Source organism: Schistocerca serialis, chromosome 3 (assembly GCF_023864345.2).
Source record: "Schistocerca serialis cubense isolate TAMUIC-IGC-003099 chromosome 3, iqSchSeri2.2, whole genome shotgun sequence".
Lineage (NCBI taxonomy): Eukaryota > Metazoa > Arthropoda > Insecta > Orthoptera > Acrididae > Schistocerca > Schistocerca serialis.
Window position 1 is genome coordinate 455,526,482 of NC_064640.1, and position 24,372 is coordinate 455,550,853.

General features: G+C 41.3%; 1 non-coding gene across 1 annotated transcript; it reads left to right on the forward strand.

Moving 5' to 3' along the window:
* The first annotated feature begins 23,196 nt into the window (after window positions 1-23,196).
* Trnat-ugu (transfer RNA threonine (anticodon UGU)) lies at window positions 23,197-23,271 on the forward strand. The gene has a single exon. It is a non-coding gene; the product is annotated as a tRNA-Thr (tRNA).
* The last annotated feature ends 1,101 nt before the right edge of the window (window positions 23,272-24,372 follow it).

The window sequence follows — 24,372 nt, forward strand, 5'->3', positions numbered from 1 at the left end:
GAAACATTTCTCCATTTAGTATCATTTCTGTCACAAGCATTACGGTAATTTACCATCCATAAAACAGTTTAACTGATTTATTTGATTAACATAGCACAGACACAAAGGAATTACAGGATTGGCTGCGAGCTGGAATTGATTTAAACAAGTGCGGCAAGTTGAAAATTTGTGCAGGACCAGGATTCGAACCGGGTTCTTCGCATGAAATTTGACGCTGTTTTCAAATCTTGAATCAAGTATCAAGGTTCCCATTTTAAAAAATCACTTTAGCCTTCAAGTCACCTTGAATATCAAGTTCAAGGTCACAGCCATTAGTAGCAAAGCGTGACCCTTTTGCCACCTACAGTATTTATCTAAAACATTTTGCAGTATCTCATCTCCATGCTGAGGCATTCCTCATTTTGCATTAAAATGGTCCACCCCATATAAGGAAAGATTATGCAGCGGTATGCTCATTCAGAAGTAGCATTGAATGTTTATTGTTCGCGAAAGGATCGATACCTCTTGTAAATTTATCAGGACATGGTGGAATGCGACAGCGGCAAAATCATGGGCTACCGGGGGCTGCGGTTTATCGATTCACCATATCGATGCTCGCGATGGTCGCGATCTTGCAACTGTCATGCATATATGGAATCGATGGGTTTCAGAAGGGTTAGTCTCAACAGCATTCTGATCTCAACGACCTCACGCGACTGTCGTTCGAGAATACAAACATACTGTTCCCGCGGCCTTGCGGAATCATACAACCAGGTCACGTACCTTTACTCAGAAAACGTGGACCGTGCCGCCGTTTTAGACGAGTCACGAATCTGTGGATAGCATGAGAATAGACGTAACCATGTGTATGGCCTCAGAGGTGGGCGAACGTAGCCAGATAGCATTCTTCATTGCCATACGGGCCGAGCGCCTGGCGTGATATAACTGGATGCCTTTGGACGCACAACCCGTCGAACTCTGATTCCCATAGCTGGCAGTTTGCACAGAAGGTGCTGTATTTCCGATGTCTTAAGGCCGCTGGCGGTGGCTTATCTCTGAGGTTTGTGTGGCATTACCTTTCAACAAGAGGACGCAAGCCTATATGTTGCCCGTGCTGTCCTAATCTACGACCATATACAGTATGTTCGACAGTTTCCACTGGCCAACATGTACTTCACATGTCTCACCCTCTGAAAACATTTGATCATGGGTGTCTACGAAACTGGCACGCTATAAATGAAAAAAAACTGAAGTTATTGCAGATGAGTGGGAAAAACAATCCCGTAATGTTCGAATACAGCATTTTTAGTTGATTAAATATCTGTACGTAACGTTGAGAAGCGATACAAAATGAAATGAGCGGTAAACATTATAATATGAACGGTGAATGGTAAACTTCGGTTTACTGGGAGAATTTTAGCAATGTGTGGTTCATCTGTAAAGTAGACCGCATATAGGACAGTAGGGTGGCCCACTGTTGAATACTTTTCGATTATGTGGGATCTGCAGCTGGTCGTACTAAAGGAAGATGTCGAAGCAATTCGGACGCGGACTGCTAAATTTGTTACCGGTAGGTTCGAGCATGCTAGAGAGGTGTTTAGGGACCATAAATGTGAATCCCTGGAGAGAAGGCGACGTTATTTCCGATGGTAGATATGGAGAATGTTTAGAGAACTGGTATTTGTAGCTCACTAATGTACGATTCTACTGCCGCCAACGTAGTTTCTCGTAAGTAACACGAAGATAGAAAAATTTAGACTCTTCGGAGGCATAGAGGCAGTCGATTGCCCTCGCTCGTTTGAGAATGAAACAGGAAATAAATCACTAGTACTAGTACAGGATACCCTCCACCACGTAACGTGCGGTGGCTTACGGAGTATGTATATAGATGTAGGTGAACCCTGCATACATTTGAGGCACTATGGAATGAGGTACTCATATCTGCGATCCAAGCTCAGAACAACTCGTTATCCACCTGTGTTAGAGCTATCTTTCTTGCCAGATGTGGCAGCTCTGTCTGCTATATTTCTCTCCCTCTATACCTACAAATAATGCGCAAATTTGATCTTGTAAACTTCCTACTGTAGTATATACGCCCTGTAAGTAAAACTTCGTTACCTGCTGTTCTCTGTTATGCTGGAATTTACGGATCAGCAGTGTACTGAGATTGGCTCTAGACAGATCTACATCTACGTCTACTCATATACAACTCAAGCCACTCTATGGTGTGTGGCGCAGGGTACTTCTTGAACCACAGACTCTCCCTCTCCCCTCTTCCATTCTCCATCCGCGAATGATACGTGAAAAGAAAGATTGCTTTAATTTCTGTGTCTCTTCCGTTGTGGTAATTTCATGAGACGTACAATCCAGGAACTTAACAATAAACCTCTCCGTAGTACACAGTGCCTTTCTTGTAGCGTCTGCCACCGGAGTTTGCTCAGGATCTCCGTAAATCTCTTGTACTTACTAAACGATCCTGTGGCGAAATGTGCCCTTCGTCGTTGGATCGTGTCTCTCCTTGTGTTAGTCCAGTCTGATAAGGGTCCCAGGCTAATGAAAAATTCTCAAGAATCGGTCTTACTAGTGTTTTATAAGCCGCTTCTTTCATGGATGAATTACACTTCCTTCATTTGTTCCAATTATTATCAGCCTGGTATCCAACTTTCCTCCAGTTCCTACTGTATGTCGCTCCGAGCGACTACGATAAGGTATCTTAAGGATGTTTCTGTTTCCGGTAGGTTATCACCACTAGCGTAACTGAACAGTTACTTACGCTCAATGCACTATATTTATTTACACTCAGGGTCAACTGCCAGTCCCTTCACAAATCTTCTACAGGTCTTCCTGCTTTTTGTTACAGTCATCTGGCGTAGCAACGTTACTATAGACAAAAGCGTCATCTGTGAACAGTCTCATTGTCCTTCCCACATTTTCCATTACTACATTTATTTATATTGTAAACAGCAACGGCCTTGCATCATACCAATGGAGCATTTCTGAAATTATATTTACACCTGTCTGTTTCATCTCGTTAACAACATGTCGAGTTCTGTTTGCTACGAAGGTCTAAATCCAGTAAAAAATGTGTCCGATATTCGATAAGCTCGTGTTTTGTTGACTGAACGCAAGTGCGGATTCGTATTGAATGGCATGTGGAATTCAGGGAACGCGGCATCATCCTGAGCGCCTTAGTCTACAAGGATCTGTACTTTCAGAATTCTGCTACAGACTGGCATCAGAGGTATAAGCCTATAATTATATGCATCTGTCCGACAACCCTCCTTAAAACGAGAATTACCTGAGTTTCTTTTCCAGTAGTTTGATAGACTTCGTGGCTCCAACTACCTGACACAAACGGCTGCTTGAAGGGGAACAAGTTCTTTCGCACAATATCTGCAGAATCTCACAGGTCCAAATGCCTTTCCACTACTGAGCGATTTTAGCTGATTTTATATTCATTGATGACTTACGTCAGTATCGCCCATTTCAGCGTTCGTGCTGTTATTAAACCGTATTACGATCTTCCGTACTGAAAAAAGTTTCGAAAGTATTTCCGTCACCTTCCGTTTCGATGCCAACGTGATCACTGGCCGACTGAATAAAGTATTCGTATCCACTTCATAGGATTTTTTTTTCTGACCAGTTGGAACAGTTATTTTCCAATTCCTAGAACATTTCTCGTATTGCTGTCTTGATGCTCGCTCTCCCTTCCTTCAGTTTCCGTTTGTCATATATTGACTTCGCTTCAGTCTGTGTTGTTCTCTTAGCTTTCGTAGCAATTTTCTAACAAAGGTATTGAACCACGGTGGCTCTTTCCTATCCCAAGCTCGGAAAATATTGATCTAAAGCGCACTAAACAATGCTTTTGAATTTTCTCCACTTGTGCTTTTCAGTTTCGCCCTGGTATTCAGATACTGTGCAGTTTTTCCCTGTTGTTCTCGCTAAGTAGTTATATATGGCTATCATTCTTAACATTTCTTATAACACATGTAACAATTCAGGTTATCACAGCCTCATGATCACTGATGCCCTCATTCACGTTAACTGATTCGAAATACTTGGGGTCTGTTGTTAACCAGGATACCTAAAACGTTGCCGTCACATACCGGTTCTCTAACAATTTGCTCTAAGCAATATTTAGACAAGACATCCAGAACCATCTCATACGGATTCCTGTCTCTGGTATCGGTTTCAATCATATGTGTCTCCCATTCTATTGCTTGCAAACTGACGTCCCACCTATTGCTGTATTACCAGGAAACTTACTCATGATACACTACTACTTTTATCTGAAACGGTCTGTCACTACGGCTCCTGAGGCAGGTGGCCTATTAGGATGTTGGACACACGTTTCATGCTTAGCTTCACCTAGTTTATTTCACATCCAGATTCTACTATAAACTCACTAAATGCTACTGAGTTTTGCTGCAAAAAAATAAGGCGCTCTGTAGGCGTCTGTTCTCGTGATTATATTCTACTCCGAATTTAGTACTTCGCTGGTATCTAGTTCTTGTTTCAACAAGCATTCCGTTTGCAACTTACCAGTACTTATTTCGTACTTAGTAAGTGAATCCCTAGGATGAGAATTAGCAACAGTCAATGGCTGGGAGATGCATGGCTCTATCTGAAACTCTGACTCTATGTAATCATAAGGTCGAGCTTTACACTTCTGCTTTTATGCTCATCAGCTAATACAGGGAAATAGTCTGTTTTATTATAGTTTGCGTTGCTCGTTTTTCAGTCCATCTGGTCCAACCTGAGAGTCTTTTCAAAGTGATTGTATGACAGGACACTAATTGTGATATTAGTGAAATAGCTATTTTAACCCCACGTTGATGGCCAAGGGGAGACTGGAATTCTTATTTATCATTATAGTATATGTGTAGCTGTGCATAGAATTAACCCGACTTGTCAATTAAATCCGAGGGTCAGTAAGTTGCGTAATTTATCTCGTGAACCGCACGTCGTCTAGAGTTTGTTGATCCTGCCTACGCTTGTTAATGTGATAGAGCGAACGCAACAGAAGCTCCGACGACTGACGTGATGGAACGTTTCAATATCACCTCTCGCAAGCCGAAATGCTTACGGATATGGTTTGGTAAGTTGTTAAGAACATAGTAAATAACTCGATCTGCAAAAATAAATATTTGTTTCGCAGCTTAAATCGACTGTGGTCAACACGATTGGTCAGTTGAGATTCTGGTCTTATATTTTCTAAATATAATTTCTATTCCAACTCTTCATAATTTCAAACAGACGATTTTTGTGCTAGATGAAAATATTTATTCCTCCAAGAGATTCTTTTAATTAAATGAAACTACATGGTTCTAGAGACCTTTTCAAGTCTCAGACACCTAGAATGTTTTCAGACTGAAGTTACAGATGAAAATTTGTACCAAGGCCCGTATTTTAACCCAAGTCGCCCGCTCCTCGGCAGACGCACTACCCACTACGCTACCCTGACACATTGGTTGTGCATAACCATAAAGTCTACCTAGCATGCCTTCTACCTCAATCCAAATTTCCATTCACTCATACGGCTTTTCAAGTTTATGATGATACCAAGTGGACTGAGGTGTGAATGGGAGTTTGAACTGAGGAGGGAGGCGTTCTAGGGTGGTCAGTGCAGTTGTGGAAATCCACCGTGCCACGGTGGCGTAGTGTTTAGCGCAGGAGACCTGGTTTCGAATTCGGGCCTTTGTGCAAATCTTCTTTCGTCGCTTTAGTCTTCCTTTACATACATCTTAGATTTTTTAACTTAGGAGAAGTATCAGGGACTAGTTTATGGTATACGGTGGATAGGAATCCATTGTGGAACACTGTTGTCAGTGCAAAGGCCGAAATATGAGAGCCATGTTTTTAGAGTAATTGTCACTCCTACTTCAGCTCATTCAACAAGCGATCCCAAAATGCTTGGAAACAGAAGTCAGTCACTTTTATAACATTTTATAAAGACTGATACATGATGACAGCTTGCGAACAGAAAAAAAGCAATAACAGAAGCCACTGCATTTGCAGTAACAAAACCGGTTTTGATTCTTTTGCTGCACTTTTTCCGCCACTGTAATATTTTACTCTAGTTTTATCCTCAATGTGCAATGGCGGATCTGCGTTTCGTCTACATTTGTTTAATGATTCTAGAAGGTCTTGTATTATGCTTAAGCGTTTCCACACAAAACTTCTTCGTCGGGCGTTTTTAGCCCGCGTCAACAGGATCAGTACTCATCCCGCACACTATTTATCCATATATGACACAGAGTGATTTGGGATACTATGTACTTATACGACATGACTAACACTTCAACAACGACACGATGGTTTTGTATCGTGACACAATGAATGTTATCAACTATATATTAACGAGGTAGGTAAGTTGAACTCGTGGAACGTGCTAAATTTGCAGTGCTGGTTTGAATTCATACTTATTTTTGCAAAATATACGGGCTTGACAACTGATGCGGAGTACACATTAAATCCACCAACACACTTTTTATCAGTGATTCACATTTTTAAAGGAAATCTTTTATAACAACATGACAATCGATTTTATCTGTTACTACGGAATGTGCAGTATCGATTGTTTGAGAGAGATAACAAGGAATAATTATATTTTGCAAGTGTTTGAAAAAATGGTTCAAATGGCTCTGAACACTATAGGACTTAACATCTGAGGTCATCAAACGGCTCAAATGGCTCTCACCACTATGGGACTTAACTGCTGAGGTCATCAGTCTCCTAGAACTTAGAACTACTTAAACCTAACCAACCTAAGGACATCACACACATCCATGCCCGAGGCAGGATTCGAACCTGCGACCGGAGCGGTCGCGCGGTTCCAGACTGTAGCGCCTAGAACAGCTCGGCCACACTGGCCGGCTGAGCTCATCAGTTCCCTAGACTCAGAACTACTTAAACCTAACTAACCCAAGGACACCACACACATCCATGTCCGAGGCAGGATTCGTACCTGCGACCGTAGCAGCAGCGCGGTTCCGCAAGTGTTTGAAAGTTAGAACATACGTCGAAGAAGAAGCGCACTTATCAGTAGTTACGTCAGCTACCAAAGAATGCTACGCAGAGCCCATTTTCTCACAACATTTCATGAAATACGTCTGTTTATTAGTCACTAGTTGTGCAGTCGCTTGAGCGCAGCAACTACTCTCTGCAGTGCAGCTGACGAGAAGTCTGATTCTCGAGGCGAGCAGAAGTTGGAAAGGGGCTGCACCGATTTGGGGGTGAGGAGAGATACAGCACGGACTTTAGAGCTCAATTGAAATGGTAAGCACGTAATAACCCCGGCCGCAATCTATATTCGCAAGTCGGGCGGATGGTCGGGTGGCGGGACGTGACTCAATATCCAGCACCTGGCAGCGGCACATCTCCACCTACCCCGCAAGGCCAGTCCCAGAACAGACCGCGATTGACTAGTCCCAACGCTATTGTTTTCCTCACGTAATTTGCTTCTTCCGTCTTACACTGGATGAATCACTCACTGAAATTGGTATGTGTAACATTTTTCATCGGGTTCCATGGCACAATGAAACATATGTCATTCATGTTACTAGATACGATAGCAAAAAAAAAAAAAAGGTTACATGTCGATTAAACGCAGATGTCTGTATGCATCTTATTTCTGGACCATCACTTAGGCTGGGTGGAACACACAACTACAATCTGTTCTAAGGTGCCAGCGTTACTTCATTCACTACAGAAATATAAATACAATTTCCTCTCGAGCTTAAAAAGAAACCCGTAGAGCAACTAATACTTCCCATATTTGATTATAGTGATGCTATTCTTCAGGGAAGTTCGTATGAGAGCTCACGCCGGCCGTAACTGACGCTGAATGCCAGTGTCCGATTTATTTCAGACTTTCGCTGTTTCGACCATACCACAAATAGTTTTCATTGCTATGTGCCTATAAGCGCAGAGATTATCACACCTTGTGTCTGCTCTTTCGTGTTATCAGTCATTACACTCCCTCTTATTTATCTTCAACTGTTATTGTTACACTCCCTTCCGAAAATCACACTACAAACAGTAGTTCTCAGCTAAATAAAATCATCTCCTTACCACTTCATAAGGCAACCATCTTTTCAATATCATTTCCTGTATCAGGGGTCACAGTTTAGAAAAATATTCCTCAAAATATCATAGAAATTAATTTCCTTTCAAACTTCAAAAAACAGCTATAAGCCCACTTTCTGTATCAATAGATAACTTTCCCACATACTTGTCAGTAGTTCGTTCTTGTGGATCCCTTTCTCCCATCGCTTTTCCCTTCATCTTGTCTGTGGAGTCCTCTGAACAGCTTTTGTCACTGTACTTTCTAACCTCTCATCTTCCATTGCCACTTCAGATTTTAACTGTAATAACCACGACATAAAGTGTTTTAAACTAATCGATAGTATTGTTATTCTTGAATACCATTTTTTCTCCTCTGATTGGGCCGTTTCTTCCTCATGTCTTCTGACCACTTTAGAACAATTTTTTCACTGTCCTGCTTCGTACATTTCGATGCTCAATTCTTTTGCTCTACATAATTCTCCATAAACTATTTCGTTAGCTATTTTATTGTGGTCCTAATATTTTCCTAATGATTCGTTTTCTAGTACGTCTAATTTATCTACATTATCGTTGAATGTTAGATATTCGTTTCTTTATAAACATTCTGGCTTTACTACCTTATTGGCATACCAAATTTTGTAATTGTAAAGTAAATGTCTTTAATTACATCATATACCTTTCCCATTTACCCTATCCTTTCCTCTGTGGCAGCTTTCTTGAATTATTTTATCAAGAAATTTAATATTTTTAATCTTCCATATTTGGACAATTTGAGAAATCTTGGTGTGTTTCTAATGTTCTTTAATTTTTTCTGCATGATTTCTTACGCTGGTCCTGTTGTCTGTTTCTTCTTGTGCTACTTCAGCTGTCCCCTTTTCAGAAAGTATAGCAATGCCGTCTGCAAATTCGACACAGTTTATTCCAATTATTTTGTTTCCCCATCCAGACCGCATTGGTGAAACATTCATTCAGTTTTTCATTCCAGGTTGTCAGTGTTTTATTCTAGAATACAATCAAAGGTTACTGGCGGTAGGTTATCGCACTGCCCTTCACCTGTGTTTATTTCGAATGGGTGCTCCCACACATTTAACTTCAGATATTATATCTGTTATCTGTTTTATGAATTACATTTGCTAATATAGATTTTAAACCAGATTCACAGATTACTGCAACTGTAGCTTCTCTGTCAACAGATACAAAGGCCTTTTTTAAATCAGTGTAAGATAATGCATGAATGTCACATTCTGCACAAGTTAAATAAACAATAAATACATAATTATGACAAACATGTTGGCAGAAATACATTATTGTTGTATAACGGACAAAAACTATGCAGTGTCGATTATATTGTTATTGTTGGTATTTCTGTTGTTGTTAGATGGTGGTGGTTATGGTGGAGGTATTAAATGAAATGATCTCAAAGACTCTACCATAACAACATCCGTAATGACTTACGTCACAACTAACACTTGTAGAATGTGTGGATAACGTACCACAATATAAAACTCCTACAGCTGCTGTCAAGATAAAATCATTGTTAATAATCTTGTAGCTCACAGGTTGGTAAGCCATACGTCCCGTTCTACATCGTCACTCCATTTCTTCTTTACTCTTCACATATATCTTTTGCCTATCGGTCTGTACTTAGTAAGTGGTCTTTGTGGCGTTCATTGTCCATTTCACAAACATGATCCAATAATTTTTTGCTTTATTCTGTGAATTTTACATTTCAGTTCTCTTTAGTCTTCGTTTAAGAGGTGACCAATCTCCTACAACGTTCGATTCCTCTCTGTTGCTCCTTTCGATAGTTTTCACCGCCATGCAGAAGGCTTGGGACTACCACTGTCTTGTAGAATTTCTTCTGAGTCTAAGTGTGGCATGTTTTGGAGTGTGTTTTGATTATAGTGTGCACCCGTGTGAAACTAACTAGTTTTATCTCGGTGCCTCAGTGGTACTCAATTGATAGTGGACAAGTAATTATAATTTCATATTAACAAAATGGTTCAAATGGCTCTGAGCACTATGCCACTTAACTTCTGAGGCCATCATTCACCTAGAACTTAGAACTAATTAAACCTAACTAACCTAAGGACATCACACACATCCATGCCCGAGGCAGGATTCGAACCTGCGACGTAGCGGTCGCTCGGCTCCAGACTGTAGTGCCCAGAACCGCACGGCCACTCCGGCAGGATCATATTAACAAGTTGTTGGTATCATCTCAGCATATTTTTAATCTCGTATTGTCTTTTCCTTTGATTTCAGTTTTTGAGATTTCACAGCTGTGTGTATTTTGTCGTACACTGCAGAGGTCGGGCAGTTATTGCATTAATGATAAAGGTCGTGTCATTGATATTACCCTAGAGGCTCACACCCTTCTCTCTCTCTCTCTCTCTCTCTCTCTCTCTCTCTCTCTCTCTCAGTCTGCGTGTGTGCATGTGTGTGTGTCTGTGTGAGGGGCAGCTGTTTCCCATGATTTGGCAAATGTATTATTTTTATTTTGTGACCCGATGTCCATCCTGTTGTCACATTCACCAGTTAATCTAAGGGCTGAAATTCTGTGCGCCATTTGTGTTTGTATCGTGCAAACCATGCTCTATATATTGCTGTATTTCAACTGTTCATTTATAGCATTTTTTCAGGTGAAATAGCAGACCAGCCCAGCATTTGCCTCCACGATTGTGTCGGTATAGCAAACCAAATTCGACCTGGGTCTGGCTCACCTCCATATTTTGCAAACTAGCACGTTGGCATTAAGCTCTAGGAGCAAGTCCAATTGCCTAAGACTATCATGAAATATTTTTATATGTTTTTAAGAACCTGCACGAAATTTTCAGGTAAAACCTTACTTTAAAATATTTCCGAAATCGCATTTCCTTTCCCTCTGTCGAATTCCTCCGTAAAAGACTCACGATACGCCTTCACAACATTTACAGGGAACAAATCCGAATATATATCTGGTCGAGGATAATCCAATATATCTAGATTGGTAGGTAGAGATTTATTTGTGGAATAAAACAAAACATGTGTACCCATAACCTTTGTTTCCGGGTAATTACATCGCATACACTTTAACACATCCTCCTCACAAACATAATTTAACTATTTTACTGTCAATTGAAATTTACAATAACACAGTGAGTGTTAAAAATGGTGGCCATTTTTAATTTACTTGCAAGACGTACTGAATTCGTGAGCCCCTACAGCAATTCTGAAGTGTTTCAAATTCCTCATTGCTCTCCTACTATTGCATAGCAATTAATTCAGCGTTAGTGTAGCATCTGGTACGTTGCTGTGTACAGCGTCTGTTAAGCGTACTCGGCTATTAGGCGCATCCATTTGCATCTGACTATATCAAAGACGCTAGTGTACATATTCCGCAACGGTACGACCTGTAGTTACTTTGAAAATCTCCTGATATGGCTCAACAGGTAAACAAGCTTGTATGCCTTTAACGGGCTACTTTCTGTCCTTATATACGGGATGAAGTTGCTAAATCCTAGATACGTTTACTTAAACATGGACTGACAATGCCACAACCTGAAAAGAATAACATAAGAGCTCGTCAGGGGCAGTTTAGACCTTCTGCACATGTGCTTTTCGTAATCAGTTAAAAAATTATAGCTCGCTCTCTCAAGACATAACTGTGTAACCACTCTCAATACCAGTTCCAATATTACGAAGTCGTTCTCTTCAACGGAGTTGCAGCAGAATTATCAGACCACAATTTGACACAAACAACCTTCAAACGGCCTCTTACGACTCAGCGCTGCCTGTCCGCACAGACTCACAGTAAGAGGCATTTCATACGTAAAACTGCTGAGCGCCGACTAACCCACAATAACACGCACTACGTTATATGGCGAGACCACATGGGACAGCCCACGTTTGACCACAAGTCATTTACTGACGCCTTTGAAATTCTACATGGGCAGGTGGCATGACCATGCCCTAGTTCTTCATCGGCCGAACTTCTGGCTCCATAGCTCACAAGTAAAACATAAGTACATCCCATGTAGCAGAGGTAAGTACCGAAATTGATCAACGTGCAATCCGAAAATAAAGGGAAAGAGTTCTCTAGTAATCGATGCAAAAAATACGTGATCCAAATGAAGGGTGGCCGAATCAAGAGACCTTCCAACTATTCAACGTAAAAAGAATGTACTGCGGTAGAACAGCTTTCCAGAAGCCCATACTGACTCGTCTGTCTACTTAAAGTGACTTACATTGTAGGTATCAATTTTCACACTGTTGTGAAACTAAAAGCTCTCATCTGCACTAAGGAATATACGAACAATATCGTGCATCTTAGAGCAACCGATCTTTACATATTATTTCAGCCTTACGCGAAGTGCACGAGCAACGAGCTTTCCTCTTTCAAAAGGAAAACCTATACAGTTCCGCTCATTATTTTAATGAATTATTGAATTTATTCAACTTATTTCATGCCAAAGGAAGTTACTTGCTTCGGATAATCCGAAAAGAGAGGAGAATTGGAAGAAGTTACCCGAGAAAATGCGTGTAGAACTCGTTAACAATGTCAACTGCTTTACAGCCTTCTACTGAACTTACGGTTCCTTGTCATCGGTACTCGATACAAAGTGGTTTAACCGCAGACAGTTAAGAACATTCTCTATGGGTTTCTCGCCTTGGTCCATATATCGACTATGCAACTCTACAAAGACTACTCTTCAATTCAAATTCCTTTTTCGAAATTTCATTGGATAGTTTTTCTGTTAAGTATCTAAGGTTAAATATTTGGTAATTAACCATACCGTGGATCACTGTAGCAAAATATGAAACAGATAAATCTACCACTCTCAGTCGTCAGTTTTTCCTTTTCTCGTTTTTGCTTCATTTTTTTATTTAATACTACTGATGCAGAAACAAGGTAAAGTTTCACTAACTCTGATAACTTACTTATAACTACTGATAATAGAGACATGTGGCTGCGTTCTCTGTGCGTTTATAGAAAAACCTGTAGTGTTTTATCTTTATCACGGGAGTTTCATGCAGTGGATCTACAGCTGAAGAAAGAGTTTTTTTAGTTGCTGACACAAGAGAGGTACAGCGCAGCTTTAATTAATGACCCTTGAAAACAATAGTGTATGTGGCTGTATCTTAGTACTACGCTTCGAGTGAACATCGTAAAATCTGACTGTTGTAAGCGAAAGTGCCAAAAATTCTTCCTCGAGAAAATATACATCGTCCGAAGATAACAAAACTATACGCAATAATTTCTTTGAACACAAAAAATTTTGCAGTTATAAATCCACGCCTTTTGGACTATAAGAGAAGCGACATTATTGATTGGCACTCAGATCATTTAAAGAAGTCAGCTCCTTCATTTTCGTGCAGTTGCTTTCCATGGCTGCGATAGCGCTACAACGCCGCTTAATTTCTGTCCCAGAAATCCAGTTACAGACATATATCCGGCGGAGAGGGTGAGATGAACCGTCCTGTGCTGCGTTGAAGGGTTGGATTATTTAGCTGTTGAGTCGTGCTTCGTTTAATGTAGTTATTGGGCGCTTGAAGGAAATTACGCCAAAAACTCATTTCCTTCTGTCAACAACGTTTCGTAGAGGTAGAAAATATAAAAACGTGAAAATATTTTCTGCCCTGCGGTATACAGCATTTATAAAGCCGAAACACTATTCATTATAGCAGAATTCTACACATAGTACCCTTTCACTGCTTGTTATCACTCTTTGTATTAGTCAGGCTTTTCACACTTTCAGTTATGTCGGAAGGTACTGTGAATCGTACCTTGCGTTCAGTATGAAGACTTAAGTTACTACGATGTTTTGGTCCTTCGGGAACAAGAACACGTCAGTTATTGATGTACACACTCGTGCTGCATGCTTAGCTCTTCCAGACATTTCCCTTATTGGGACCCTATAAAAATGAGAACGTCTGCACAGCGTTACGCCAGTGAAACTTTTCTACATCTCTTAAATACATTTGGCTCTCATAATGGCTGACGATATAAATATTTTATAATTCCTTTCAGGATATGCCCACGAATAATAGTTTTCCTATTCATTCTTACTGCATATGGAGATTTCATATTCACTGAGATATCTTCAGTAATTTATGGTGGTGAACTGCATGGTTTAAGCAAAAATAGAAGAGCATACTATCAACTGTCCTTACATTGTTGCGTCATTTTATAAATCTGCAATGCAGATGACAATTCTTGAAGTTTCCGCCTTAAGAAAATTATGCAAATAGTCTTATTTATTTTTCAGATACATCATGCTACTAATGTTACTCATAATAAAATCCTACGATGTTGTCTAGCACTAGCAATAATTGTAGGTATGCAGATACTGAAGGCTCACCCAGAGTCTCATGGAAGATACTACCGCCACAGAAAAAACTGAAAATACAGTATTTTTTGAAGATGGCACTGGAAACATCTAAAGCATGCAGAAGCATTTGCCGTGACGTCTATTACAGCTAGAATTATTTTTCACTGAGTTAAAAAACTGAGATCGTATAGTCCACATCTTATGTTCAAATCACTACAAGACACTACCTTAGAAGCCCCGAAAATCTTCGAAAGACACGTACCTTTGACAGTGATATTAGCTCGTGTTTTGGTGCTCGCTGAGCTTTAGATAAATGTAGGTTGTGATAAACTACTTCCAAATAAAAAAGTATAATGCTAACATGTGAATGTCAGATACTTTGATGCCTGACATTCTTTAACCAATAGCTACAGGATTGTTTCCTAGCGCTACTCCCATTTCAGTGACACTCGCATGGTGCATCTATCTTGAAAATGTTACGTGTTGTATTTCAGTTGCCGTAATTGTTTTGCGTCGCCCAGATTGAAGGGAGAGTCATGTCCGTTACTTCGCTAAGAATCGTGCAAATTGAGATCTGATTGCTCTTGTGTTTTAACTGTTCCAGTTCCGTATTTGCGAAGAGGAGGTAGATAATCCATCCACCAATGATCTAAACTGATCAGAAACCAGAATAACTGTCACTAACCTGGCGTGAGCATTCGATCTTTGTGCCACAAGATAGTAATCTATGCATTAATCTGTCCCGCAAGGTATTCTAAACAGACAAAGTGTGAAATTTGTTAATTGACATTAACCCGTAAGGCTACGTAAACTATAAGATGCATCCATATTTCATTTGCACAATACTGTCCGCGACTCCCACCTGTGTGTTCAGCTTCACTATAAAACGAAGGTGCACTATACAGGGTGAGTCACTAACTATTGCCACCTCGAATAACTTCGGAAGTATGTTAGTAGCTGAAATGTTTGTGGGACAAATGTTGCATGGGACAACGGGGGCGATAATATGGCGTTGGTTATTTGTTGCTAGGTGGGGTCGCCTCAGAGATATGAAAGTCAGGTTTGTTTCTTTAAATGGGATGCTATAGTTTGGTACTTATTTTCTGAAAGCGGATATCGAGACGAATCCAATGATGCGTAACAGTAAGGACTTTGGAGGTCACCAAAGGTCAAAAAGGTGGCATGAAACGTCCGTTTGCAGAAGGTGTTCGAAGTGATGACCATTGATATCAGTGCAGTACTGCAATCTTCTTATCATGTATTGAGTGGTATTCCTTATCACATCGGCACTTGTAGAAGCACATGCTCTGACAATTCTCTCTCGCATATCGTGCAAATAGTAAATATTCGCCGAATACGGAATATCCATATAACGTGCCACTGACATGTAAACACAATTCGACGGTTTCGCAATATAATACTAATAGCAACGGTAAGACTAGTATCGTCGATTCAAGTGAATGTGAATGATGTAGTCCTTCGAAGAACAAGCCGATATGCTTCTCATTTACGGAGAATGCCAACGAAGTTAAGTGCGAGCTAGAGACTTAGGCGCTGAAAGATATCCTCAACGTACTCACCCTACACGTCGTACATTGAAATATGAGTATGATAAATTGAGACCAACTGGATCTTTAACGCATGGGAAACATATCCTGCAAAGGAAAGTTATTAGTGAGGCAACGGAAATTGGTACTCTTGCCACTGTGGCTCGAGATCTTTGTGTTAGTTCTCGTCAAATCGCAAGGGAATCTGGCATGAGTCAGAATAGTGTTGTTCCCGTTCTGCGTCGCACTGAATTCTGCCGATAGGCTCAGCTTCAGATTCAGAGGGATAACACATTTATCAGTTTAATTTTATTTACTGACGAGGCTACATTCACGAACTATGGAAATGTTAATTTGCATAACATGCATTATTAGGCAACTGAAAATCCATGTTGGCTACGGCAAGTTGCTCTCCAAAAACCGTGGTCGGTAAATGTATGATGTTGGATTCTGGAGGACAGAATTATAGGCCCCTGTTTCATCGAAGGAAATCTTGATATTAGGAAGTACACCACATTCCTGCAAGAAACTTTAGACTGTTGTTGGAGGAAATACCTTTAGGAACAGAATGTGGTATCAACAAGATGGGTGTCCTGCACATTTTTCGCTGATGACTAGAAATGAGTTGCAGAGACAATTCCCACATCGTTGGATTGGACGCGGAGGAGATGTGTCGTGGCCAGCTCGTTCGCAAGACTTGACGCCCCTGGATTTTTTTGTTATGGGGATAAGTAAAATCCATTTTTATAAAGACGTTGCAACTACAAGTGAAGATATGCGAGAGATAATTGTCAGAGCATGTGTTTCGATGAGTGCCGATGTGATAAGGAATATCACTCGATCCATGATAAGAAGATTGCAGCACTGCATTGATACCAATAGTCATAACTTCGAACACTTGTGAATGGATTTTCATGCCACCTTTGTGACCTTCGTTGACGTTACTGTTACACATCATTGGATTCGTCTCGATAGCCGCTTGCAGAAAAAAGTTTAAGAAAAGTTGATCATATCTCTGAAGCGACCCCACCTAACAACAAAAAACCAACGTCATATTATGGCCCCCGTTGTCCCATGCAACATTTACAAACTTTTCAGCTACTAACATACGTTCGGAGTGGTGGCAATAGTAGTGACTCATCCTGTATGTGGTAAACCAGTATTTTTGCATCTATATCGAGTGAAATAATGCTGTTAGACACTTTTAGTTATGGAAAATACATTTCTCTGAAATATTTCTGTAGAGACTGTGTGTGACACACTCATTGTCATGTGTGTTATTACAATTCCTCACTAATGAATATCAGAATGTTACAACAATGTACTTGCGATGGGGTCTACAGCCATAATAAATCATTGATGTCATTCAACACAGTATTATAACTGTTACTCCCTTAAAGATATTTTTCTGGTAATAAAATTTCGGGATTACTTTCCATAATCGAGATATTATCGTGACACCGACAGTGGTTTCAACTTTCTTCGAAAAGAGGTCAAAAAATGCTATTTACGAAGTTAAATGTGTCATTGTGTTTTCGTGTTAGATTGTTTGCATGTTGTCTGTTTGAGAGCCAGGATAATGCGGGTGTCCGACTAACACTCGGATAAACGGGCAGACAACAAAGACAATAATGCACTTGGCAGCTGAACGTTAACTTACGTGTAGCATGAGATTTTTGTGTAAACAACGGTAATATTCCAGGAATATTACATGGAACACTGTGCTCTGTGTATAGCATATACGTTTAGCTAACCTGCGCAGGAGAAGAATAATTATTTAGAAAGGGAAACACGCACGCACTTCTGCACACACCGTACCGACCTCCCGCCTCCTCCCCCTTATCACTGTCTTTTTCTCTCGTTCTATCATAAACATACACACATGTGTTGCTAGCCATTGCCGACTTGCCTAAAGAGGTCATATAAATCTGAAATCAGCTCCTGTTCTCTCTGCATAGCTTTGACAATCGTGGCACTCGTTGTAAATACGTGTTTATCCAGGAGCGAACAGAATAGTTTCGTCGCAAAAGCATACCAACGCTAACGCAGTAAATATGTAAGCGCTTGTAAACAACAACTTATATGTCATTCTGTAGGGTACAGAACCCACTGTCGTCGTTTGTTGCAAGTTATCAGCACGGACTATATATGCTCGTATTCTAGTCGTCACGACTATATTTAAAATTAATTGCTTAAACAATTGAAAGCCACCAATGGGTCTAAGCTGCTAAGCAACTGTTCGATTTCTCTCGAAACGAACCCAATGGGAAGAAACTTCAATAAAGGGATATTGCCAGCAGCGTGGGACTTGTACTTATCGAGGATAATCGTTCGTAAGCCAGCTCTATGTCTCACTATTTCTGTTTGACCCCTTCTTCATTCGTAACGTAGTAAATCTAACGTCACAATTGATGAGAAGTCATTAAAAACCTCTGTCCTGTATGAATAATTTCACATCAGACAAATTACTCGTTTTCATGGATCATTTTGCGGCAAGCCACTTCCGTTTAAAGTATGCTTATGATGTCAAAATGAGACTCAACATTTTCCTTCGGGTTCACACAGGGTTATGGGAGTGATTTTTCTCTCATTGCGATCAAAAAGACATATATATTTTATTTGCACGGAAACCTAGCAGCGAAATGGTAAATCAGGTAGCTCTGCAGTACATTTGGTCAGTACCTGTATGAGCAGTATAGCTGAGGATGGTAAAAGCACATACAATCTCCTGCTGCATAGTTGCGCTGTACATGAAGCCACAGCTGGAAGCAAATGTAAGCGCCATTGAAACTGGAAATTTGGAAATTTGTGGTAAGTTCTATGGGACAAAATTGCTGAGGTCATCGGTCCATAAGCTTACATACTACTTGATCTAACTTAAATAACTTCCGCTAAGGACAACACACATACTCGTGTCCGAGGGAGGACTCGAACTTCCGACGGGGGGAGCCGAACGCCATTGTCTTTGACACTACACTGACTAACTGATTTCAATACACACCTAAAATTCTCCGAATTTGGTACTGATGGCTCTTTGGATTATAGTGCACAACATTTGGAACGCACGGCGTAGGTAAACGAATTCGTACTAAATTGATGCGTTGCATTTTGCTGCATCTATACTTGTTAAGTACGTCATCAGCTGTACCGTTAAACACGAAATTTAAGCGATAAATTAATAGGGATGATTGAGTTTACTGCTCCTTCAGCTATTCCAGACAGTGCCACACGTCAAATGTCTCAGACCGCAATTTCTGAACACAAGGGCCGTTTCAATCTTACTCCGTCGATACTCGCGTAGTGTCCTTCACTGACACATTCCGGGAGTACCTACGATGCTGCAGTGTTTGAACTTCCACGCCATCGGATGCATACCCTGATATGATACGAAACACCTCCGCACGAGTATTTGGCAACAAAATGTATATATAAACAGGGTGTCGATAAAAGAATGTCCCAGTTTCACTGGTATACTGTAACAGTTTAATTTAGACTATTTACAACAAATCATACATCACATTTACAGTAAACTAATCTAGTTTTTCTTACAAATATTCAATATGTGCACTTTGGTTGTACAGCAGACATACAACCTAAAATCCAGTTCTTCCCACACTTTCGTTAACAAGTCCGTAGTAATGAAATCAATACCCTCTTCAATTCTGTGTTTCAACTCTTGAAAATCATTAGGTAGTGGTGAAACGTAGAAACGGTCCTTTATGAAGCCCCAAAGGGAAAAATCGCATGGCATGAAATAAGGTGAACGTGGCAACCAGCGAGAAAAAGCTCTGTCGTATTGACCATTACGACCAACCCAACGCTGAGGGACTTTGATGTTCAACCACTCCCGTACAAAGAGATGCGAAGGGTGAGGGGCTCCATCTTGTTGCCAGATGAAATTTTCAGGTTCAGCTTGTAAATGGGGAAAGAGCCGTTGTTTCAATGTATCCAGATAAGCCACATCGTGCACTTGACGCAGGACACAGCGTGGAAAACGTTTAATGTTGGGAAATCTCTTTGATGTCTTACAGGTTCGTGAGGATGTTCTGATCTTCAGATAGGAACATTATGGGTATTTACCTTCCCACATGCATGAAAAGTTGCGTCTCATTAAACACTGCACAATCAAGGAAGTCATCTTCCCGCTGCAACACTTCACTTGCAATGCTATGACGTATACCATAGTCCCCTGGCCAACTGTAACCGGTTTGGATGTGTCTGTAAAGGTTTTCTTAAGACCTTCTTCACTGCCGCCTTTGGCAACTGAAGTTCAAGACTTTCTTTCCGAACAGACTTCTGCGGCTTAAAATGATAAGATGCTGTGACACGGTCAGTGTCGTCTTCGGATACTTTTGGTCATCCCGTGCTTTTCCCTTTACACACATAGCAGGTCGTTTCGAATTAACTATACCATCTTCGGATGTTGTAGCCACATGGAAGATGACAATTAAACTTTTAAGGAAACAAACGTTGAATGGAAATTACAGATTCATTCTCGGCAAACTGTAGGAACACAGAACGTTACACGCTCAGGAGACACCATTTAGGGTATATTGCGCTGCAAGCGCGTAAACAACAAAGCGGCACTCGAGCAATTGCCTATCTAAACCTGTTTGAGTTACTCTTTCATTGTGACTTGAAGCCAATACTCTACAATGCTTACAGTTTATATTATTAAAATTTATAATTGAGACATTTTTATGGACATTCTATTTCGCCAAGTTCAAAACCATAATTAACTTCTGAACTTAAGTCTGTCTTAACCATCTCCGCGACGCTTTTTCTGAGTGTAAATTTCCATATTAACTTAGGTGCCTTAATCTTTCTTAGAGTAGCAGACTCATTAGAATGAACGTCACTGAACACAAAGTGATATGACTCCATATTAAAAAGGTAGATACTGTCCACTAACTGCTCCTAAACCTTATTTTTTAGTTCTAATTCGGTCGCCATGATCATCCCTACTCATTTGTATTTGGTCTTAAGGGTTTTTTATATTGAGATTATGTACTGCTCTTCTTGGTTCATATTCAAATGAAGTTTTGTCAGTATTTAGGTTTCATTAATTATCTCTACCCATCTCTTCCTGAGTTTGACGGTTTGTATTATGGGCACTTGTTTAGACTTCACGAAATACTCTGTAGCAGTTTCAAAGAGCATAAGGAAATTTTTAGACAAATAAAATTTCTTTAAATGGTTTTCAGCATTATCGATATGTCTCGGTATGTCCATCTTTTTAGAGATGGTTGCGGGACTCGGCTGTTCGATACAGGATGTCAAATTAAACACCTTTCAGCCGTCTAGTTTCCAAACTAGTTTTATTTGGCAAATAAACAAGTTTGGAAACTAAAAGGCTGAAAGGTGTTTAATTTGACAACCTTTATCGGTATGTAGTTGATTTCTCAATACACCCCTGAGTTATCGATTTACATGTCTGCACCTATTATCGTTTAACAACCACTCTTCGCCTTGATGACAGCATCAGCACCTCGTGACAAGCATTCCACGAGGCAGCGAAAGGTTCGAAAGTCATCATGATCCAAGTGTGATTATTTACAGCTCACAAAGACTGCTAGGAGCTGGGACCTAGCCACGCATTTCTCGTTCGAAGGCTTCTCACATATTATTAACATGGATGGGGGCATGTGCTCTGGGTGACACACAAGCACACTCATGTCCGTGTAGTGTTATTCGTATGATTCTGACGCAGTCTCTAAGGGTGGTAAATTGTCTTGAGGAAAGTGCAGATGCTGAAGAGGCTATTTCAAGATAGCAATCTAATCCCTTCAGAGCACGTTCCTCTTCAGCAAAAAATGGAGAAATCATGAACTGTTCTCCAGTTTACGCCGAGTAACTTCACTGTGATATCATGTCAGTTTCAGCGTACATAATGTCCTGCAGTATCACTTGCACTTAGAAGAACCCAAGTACATGTTCTAGGAGTCTGCTCATAGTGGAATTTTCCTCTGTCGCACATTAGAGCGAAATAGCCCTGCTGGAAATTATCTGCGAGGTCGCGAGAGTGCAGTTGCAGGTTAAAACTCGAGAATTCAACTAGGGACTTCAAATGGTTCAAATGGCTTTGAGCACTATGGGACTCAACTGCTGTGGTCATAAGCCCCCTAGAACTTAGAACTACTTAAACCTAACTAACCTAATGACATCACACACATCCATGCCCGAGGCAGGATTCGAACCTGCGACCGTAGCGATCGCGCTGTTCCAGACTGTAGCGCCTTTAACCGCTCGGCCACTCCGGCCGGCAACTAGGGACTCGCAGCAATACTCGTACACGTGGCCCGGCCGGAGTGGCCGAGCGGTTCTAGGCGCTACAGTCTGGAACAGCGCGATCGCTACAGTCGCAGGTTCGAATCCTGCCTCGGGCATCGATGTGTGTGATGTCCTTAGGTTAGTTAGTTTTAAGTAGTTCTAGGTTCTAGGGGACTGATGACCTCAGATGTTAAGTCTCATAGTGCTCAGAGCCATTTGAACCATTTGAACCTAAATTGAAGGAAGCAATTCATGGCATTCGCTTCAGAACTGTTACAGAGATCCATCAGGCGCTACGCCACTTCACTTCAATTATCAACACAACTGGCGCTGCTAAGGGTATTGTACGACTTCCACATCGCTGGCAACGGGTTATATACAATGCATACGACTAGTCTGAAGGACATTAAAACTTTGAAACGTGTATCTCTTTATATGAAGACAGTAACTCTTTTTGAAAGAGCAGATACTGTTGATGACCGTGCAGCTTTTCCATGGAATAAATGATGACTAACTGAAACCCTCAGCTGGCGACAGGTGTTGTTGATATACCTCGATGTGGAGAGCTGAAAATGTATACCCCGACCGAGACTCGAATCCGGGATATCCTGCTTACATGGCAGACGCTCTAACCATCTGAGCCACCGAGGACACAGATGAATAGCGCGACTGCAGGGACTTATCCCTTGCACGCTTCCCGTGAGACTCACATTCCCAACTGTCCACAATTCTATATATGTAAAGTACCTTATGGACATCAACAGTATCTGTTCTTTCAAAAACAGTTACTGTCTTCATATATATAGTTAAAGTCTACCCAGCCATTGACCTTCGTCTGTGCGAATGAGCACAGGTTGCCCAAACTCTTACGGGAATCGCCAAAGCGTACACGAGTAATGAATGAGTGGATGGGCAAATGTCTATAAGGTACTTTACATGTATAGAATTGTGGACAGTTGGGAATGTGAGTCTCACGGGAAGCGTGAAAGGGATAAGTCCCTGCAGTCGCGCTATTCATCTGTGTCCTCGGTGGCTCAGATGGTTAGAGCGTCTGCCATGTAAGCAGGAGATCCCGGGTTCGAGTCCCGGTGGGGGCACACATTTTCAGCTGTCCACATCGAGGTATATCAACAACACCTGTCGGCAGCTGAGGGTTTCAGTTAGTCATCGTGTATCTCTTTTGTGTAAGTTTGCAAATAAATAGTTGCCGCTGTTAAAGTTCCAGCACTCGTAATAAGCGAAAATTACGCAGCTGTAGTTTGTGGACGCGGAGCTTGCGCCGTATAGCATCACAGGTGTATTAAATAGGGTTCAGATAAGACATAGTCGGTGGCACAAGACATTAACTTGAGTTCACGCTCATACTCCTCAAATCTCTGTAGCACAATTCTGACGTTACCGCACGTAAAGTAAAGCTGTCGGAAGATGAAATCGCTGTCGGGGGTGACGTCAAGCGTGAAGGGATACAATTGGTTCGCAATAACGTTCATATAGCCTACAGCTGTTTGTATGTCTTCGTTTAGTATCACAAGTGCCATGGGAACCCAGGCGGACGTTCCCAATGTTATAGCATAACACTGCTTCTCCCCCCCCCCCCCCCCCCCCTACCCAGCCGCACCACCGCCAGCCGACCAGCGCCCATGGGGCGGTACATGTTTCGAGCAGTCGTTCACCTGAATGACGGCTTATCGCCGGCCGAAGTGGCCGTGCGGTTCTAGGCGCTGCAGTCTGGAACCGCGAGACCGCTACGGTCGCAGGTTCGGATCCTGCCTCGGGTTCAAATGGTTCAAATGGCTCTGAGCACTATGGGACTTAACTTCTGAGGTCATCAGTCCCCTAGAACTTAGAACTACTTAAATCAAACTAACCTAAGGACATCACACACATTAATGCCCGAGGCATGATTCGAGCCTACGACCGTAACGGTCTCGCGGCTCCAGACTGTTGCGCCTAGAACCGCTCGGCCACTAGGGCCGGCTCCTACCTCGGGCATGGATGTGTGTGATGTCCTTAGGATAGTTAGGTTTAACTAGTTGTAAGTTCTAGGGGACTAATGACCTCAGAAATTGAGGCCCATAGTGCTCAGAGCCATTTGAACCATTTTTGACGGCTTATCCGGAGATCACATACGAGCTAGTGCAACAAGGAAAGTGATTCATCCGACCAGGCGACGAGTTTCAGTTGATCCACAGTCCAAT